Raw genomic sequence first — 6177 nt, 5'->3', positions numbered from 1 at the left:
AAAGGGGTGAATGGCTAACCAGGTGCAGGAAGAGAAAAGCCAAAATAAACCTTTTCTTATAGTAATGAGCCATTTGCGGGCATTTGTTCCCACGAAACTACCTCTCCTATGTAAATGCATACGGTTAATACGTGTGACTCTAGACAGAGAGATGGCGGATTAAACACTAGAAAATATAGGAATGCCTTTTAATATGTAAAGAGATATCTTTCTACCATTGTGTTAACTTGTAAATTTTGTTTTCTCCAAAATGATGTATGGCTTGCAAATCAGATTTCTGTCGGAGTTGCTGCCGCTTAGCCAAGCTAGACAATAAAGCTTTGATGTGTATCGACGGATTTTGTTCATGTCTTCAACATTTCGAGTCCCTCTGGATTAGGCTTAACACCTACATCTTTTATTTTCTAGTTCCCAAATTGAGTTCCATGACCGAATAATGCACAAAAAGCCTCTTAAAAAAGAAAAAAAAAGTTCACAATAAAATAACTTTGGAAAACTTTAATCTTCTCTTGAAATTTATATCATGAATTTCAGCATAATGAAATTGCACAGAACTCAGGCACTAAAAATTTTAACTTTGGCCTGACCTGTGGTGGCGCAGTGGATAAAGCATCGACCTGGTACGCTGAGGTTGCCAGTTCGAAACCCCAGGCTTGCCTGGTCAAGGCACATATGGGAGTTGATGCTTCCTGCTCCTCCCCCTGTTCTCTCTCTCTCTTTACTTTCTCTCACCAATAAAAATGAATAAATAAAATCTTTAAAAAATTTTTTAACTTTGTCTAATCCATGTGTCTCCACATATTTGATCATCAAATAAGATTAATAAATGTTCCATAGAGCTGGAAAACTCTGTTCAAATTCAAGTAGAAGACAATTTAACAAAAAAGAATTTAAAGGAAAAAAATTGACATATTGTGGTAGATAAAGAAGTATTAGTTAAAATAAAATAGTTATGGCTGGTGATATTTCTTTTGAAGAATTTAGGGTTGTAAAAAAATATATTCTATATTCATCTACCATTAACGGCTAATGGTGTGTTTGGGGGATCTGGTGGTAGAAGGAAGCTCTGCTACACTCTTGACAAAAGCAGACAGCAAGGGAAAACACTCGATATCAGCAAGCAGCCTCACCAAAAACTGGAACACCTGTGATAACACCTGCTCACCTGTGACATCAAATACACACACATACATATCATATATTAATTGTACCTGGCGTAAGTGGCAATTTAAAAGGAAAAGTCACACAAAGGATACATAGAATTTATAAAAAGGTTCCAGCTAACAAGTACTCATGTCTATGGATGATTTTTGTCATTTCAAATACCTTATCCTTCTCTCAATGTACTGATAGAAATAAAGCCTGAAAGGATTAAGGAACCACTCATGTGAAAGTCACAAGGCATATACTAGTAGGAGGAACTCTAATAGCTCTGAAGAGTCTTATATTGTTGATTCTTGGCTCAAAGAACTACCCATTCCTTCATGTTGTTGTTATTTTTTAAATATACCAATGATCACTCACTAATTCTTCCTAACATTTGTAACAGAGCAGTGTTTCAGCAGCGCTTGGAAACTTATGAGAAATGCAAATTCTTAGGTTTCACTCCACAACTACCAAATCAGAAACTGAGGGCAAGGCACATCGATCTGTGTGTTAACAAGCCCTCCAGAGCATTCTGATGCACATTCAGGTTTGAGAACCACTGAAGTAGAGAAATGAGATTGATATCTGTCCAGTATGTTTCTACCAACCAAAGCAGACAGTCCTGTACCAACTCACAAATCTCATTTTAAATGAGCCCAACATTTCTTAACGTAGCAGTTAGGCTGTAAAATCAAGTACAAGCAGTCTGAAATTTGTACAGGATTTACCCCAAAATTGAATTGAATGTTGGCATAACGCAACTTGGAACATGTATCCTCATGGGCCTCATGCTACAAAATCGTGGCAAAGGAACAAAGCCATTCCAAAGAAGTCTATTCATATCATAATTTAACTGTACTGCACTATTGCCAGCATTAACTTTAGTTGTGAGTGGAGTGTGAGGATTAGAAATGAGATGTAAAAAGGAAATGGGAAGGTTAAGAGAGAAAGGAAATAGAAGAAAAATAGAAAAGAGAAGAAATAGTTACTCCCGTCTTTCTGGTGTAGTGATAACTACAGGTCCAATGCAAAAAAAAGTCTAGTTTCTCTGTCTTAAAACTAGTGACATATATCAGAATTCTAACTTTTATCTGGGAATTCCTTTATCACAGAGCTTTGTTCTCCCCCCAAATTTCCTACATCATAATAATATGGTACAGCCTGCACTGTATATTCTGCTTCTAAGTGCTGAAATTGTTGAACAAAAAAAAAAAATATATAAAAAATAAAAGAAAGCCTTCTGGGTTCAAGCAGGAAATATGAGTTATAACATGTAATAAGGGTGAAATGGGTGAATCAGAAAAAAACAGGAACTGCAGGATTCCATACATTGGTGGGACATAAAAGCGAGACTAAGAGGCATGAACAGGAGTGTGCTGGCTATGGGGGGTGGGGGGAGGGAAGGAGGGAGAGGGGAGGGGGAGGGGTACAGAGAGAACTGGATGGAGGGTGGCGGAGGACGATCTCTCTTCGGGTGATGGGTATGCAACAGAACTAAATAACAAGATAACCTGGAAATGTTTTCTTTGAATGTATGTACCCTGATTTATTGATGTCACCCCATTAAAATAAAAATTTATTTATAAAAACAAAACAAAACAAAACAAAAAAACATGTAATAAGAAGTAGTGTTATATATTGCCCCAATATTATCGGGAGTATTGAGGGTCTAAATATTTACATGCTAAGAAATTCCCTCTCTTTTTGTGTGTGTGTGTGTATGTGACAGAGACAAAGAGAGAGAAAGACAGACAAGAAGGGAGAGAGATGAGAAGAAGCAATTCTTCGTTGTGGCTCCTTAGTTGTTCATTGATTGCTTTCTCATATGTGCCTTGACCAGGGGGCTGCAGCAGACTGAGTGACTCCTTGCTCAAGCCAGCGACCTTGGGCTCAAGCCCGTGAGCATTGCTCAAACCATATGAGCCTGCGCTCGAGCTGGAGACCTCAGGATTTTGAACCTGGTCCTCCACTTCCCAGTCCAATGCTCTATCCACTGCGCCACTGCCCAGTCAGGCCCCTCTCCTTTTCTTGACACATGTGATACAAAACACACATGGGCTTCATTTTTCCCATTATCTGTGATCTCTACATCTAAGAACACCTCTCTCCCACCTGCTTATCTCAGATAAATGTTAGGAAAAAACACCACTGAAATTAAGTATTTCACATTTAGGTATGAATAATCAGGCTACCAACTGGTAACTTCAAGTAGCTAATTTTCAGATTACTTTCTACTGTTTTTCTTACTCTTATCTCTGATCTTTTATTCTTATCTCTGATTTTTATCACAATAGATATCATAGATATTGGGTGGTAGTTTCACAGTGTCTAGAGTCTAGAGGAAGGTTATAGACAACCTTTGTAATTACAAGTTATTGAGAGCTTGCCAGTTGAGAACTGCCAATCATCTTTCACATACCACAATCACAGAAAAAAGAGAAATCTTCAACAGTCACCACAGAGCAGACAACCTAGGAAAGTTAATTATAAACCAAAAGCTACGTTGGAAAAAAAGAAAATAGAAAAACAGCCAGAGCTTGTCAAAACTGGGTGCTCCTTAGAATTCCTGCTGGAGACTCAGTATCCAGGTCCACACCTACCTCCCAATCAAAATAAGTCCAAGGCTCTGTAGGAGGGGCCAAGCCATTCAGAAGTTTTAAAAATATTCCCCAGGTAGTTACCATTGTCCAGTATAGAGAACTAGTGCCAGGAGTGTCAGAGTTAGTCCTACCTCTAAATCCAGTCTGGTACAAATGATAATTCCTCCTCGTGGGTGTTATGAAGACCCTGGCCCATATTCCTTATAGACATCTAGTTAATTTCCCCACCAGATCAAACCTATCTTTTTACCTTTCTCTTTGCACCTTGATTAAAATTCAGTTCCCCCTTTAATCTTTAGCAAACCCAATCCACCAATTTAATTTTTGTTACTATTTGGTTTTGTTCTTTGTTTTTCTTTGTATTTTTCTGAAGCTAGAAATGGGGAGAGACAGTCAGACAGACTCCCGCATGTGCCCGACCAGGATCCACCAGGCACGCCCACCAGGGGGCGTCGCTCTGCCCCTCCGGGGCGTCGCTCTGCCGCGACCAGAGCCACTCTAGCGCCTGGGGCAGAGGCCAAGGAGCCATCCCCAGCGCCCGGGCCATCTTTGCTCCAATGGAGCCTCGGCTGCGGGAGGGGAAGAGAGAGACAGAGAGGAAGGAGAGGGGGAGGGGTGGAGAAGCAGATGGGCGCTTCTCCTGTGTGCCTTGGCCGGGAATCGAACCTGGGACTTCTGCACCCCAGGCTGACGCTCTACCACTGAGCCAACCGGCCAGGGCCTGTTACTATTTGTTTTGAGTCAGAACTTCTTTAGAATAAATACGGCCATGTAAAATTATTACATTTGAAATATGCTCAAGTCATAAAATAATGTCCTTTTTCCGTGTTCTATTCATTTTTGTGATTGTTTTACAAGTGAAAGACAATTCCTCAGGACAGTCGTGATAACAGAACTCTCCTACCCTAAATAATACAAATTCACAATTAATAGTGCATCCTCAGTAGTTTCAATGATGTTACAAGAAGGGACAATGGGAACAGAGTAGTGGGGAGAAGAGGCAGGGCTGATGGGGGCATTTTAAAGTAAAAATTGCTCCAAGTGGCCCAGTTTTCAGTTATTGTAATGACAGATCAGGTCGTGAAGGTGTTCTCAAGTGGTCAATCCAGCAGCTTTCTTAGTTTAAAATATAGCCCTAGATCACAGCCCTGCACATGCTGGACTTGTCTTGGGGCAAGCCTGCAGTTGCAGTCATCTGTCAGAGTGAAATTCTGCCCATTCTCAAAATATCATGTCCATTTCATGGCATTAGTCAGGTCAGGTTTCACTGGAGAACAAAAATGAAAGGATGATTTAATGTCCCCAAACTAGGGATGCAGAGTCACAGCTATTAAATTTTAAAGACCAAGTCCTATGGTGGGTTTCATCTGTTTTAAGAGACAAGAAGTGAGAGTTCAAGACCCCAGCCTAACTTCAATTTATGATTCCAAAAAAATAGGAGCACTTGATTTTTTAAATAGTACTGCACACATTACCATAACAAAAGCCTCAACCCTGAAGTAAAGTAAGTAAACTAGTTCCTATGACTATGATGGTGTAGATACCCTAACACCATGTCTATTCCCTTTCCAAGATTCATTAGAAGCTATGAAACTAAATATTCATCATCTTATCACTTGCATCTAAAGATAGCCATGAACCACAAGCAACAAACTGCTAGAGGGAGTCTGAAAGAGATTCAACTGGTAGCTTTCTTTTCCTTTCTTGTGGCCTCAGATGATGCCTGAAGAGCTGTCAACTTTTAATCAGAAAGAAAAGATCTGGAGAATGACAGAGACACCAGCCAGTCCTGATATTACTGACATGTCAATTCAAAGCCCAAAGGAGTCTACCTCCAGATACCTTGTTATGTAAAATGTACTAAGGCCACAGTGAGCTGGTTATTCTGCTCCTCTCAGTGGAATGCATACCAAACTGATACACGCCCTCAACAAAACGGATTCTTTAAAGTTTATATTTCTCTCATCATTAACATTTCCAGTGTTGAACTGGTAAATATGTAATAGCTAACTCCCCCAAAAGAAAAAGGCCCGATAAGCAGCATTTGCTGATTTCTGCAGTATAAATAATCCCATCGTGGAAATTTAAAACGAGCCCATGTAAGCCAGTTCCAGTTCACCACTGCGCACTTCCGTAATAACTGACCACATTTCCCCAAAACTATTTGAGTACATTAATGGAACTTTCAATTTCATTATAAAAGAGAAAAGAGTTTCTATAGAGAGGAACTTAGAGCTCAAAATTACTGACTTGACAAGATAAATTGGCTAAATTTATTAAATTGAAACCAGCTATCAACTTTATGCAAAACTTTAAGTAGAACTTAGAAGTTGTTCTGCATCTCAGGCTAAATGTACTCATTAATTCAATATGAAAATGTCTAATTTTCCTCCTTGGAAGAAAGAATAGAATCTAATTCACTATCATGACA

General features: G+C 39.5%; 1 non-coding gene across 1 annotated transcript; it reads right to left on the bottom strand.

The window, feature by feature from the left end:
* Positions 1-4391: 4391 nt before the first annotated feature.
* TRNAP-GGG (transfer RNA proline (anticodon GGG)) lies at positions 4392-4467 on the bottom strand. Its single transcript has one exon. It is a non-coding gene; the product is annotated as a tRNA-Pro (tRNA).
* Positions 4468-6177: the final 1710 nt, after the last annotated feature.

This window comes from Saccopteryx bilineata, chromosome X (assembly GCF_036850765.1).
Source record: "Saccopteryx bilineata isolate mSacBil1 chromosome X, mSacBil1_pri_phased_curated, whole genome shotgun sequence".
NCBI classification, from domain to species: domain Eukaryota; kingdom Metazoa; phylum Chordata; class Mammalia; order Chiroptera; family Emballonuridae; genus Saccopteryx; species Saccopteryx bilineata.
Note: the sequence above shows the minus strand (reverse complement) of the source record. Positions and strands in the feature narration are given on the sequence as shown.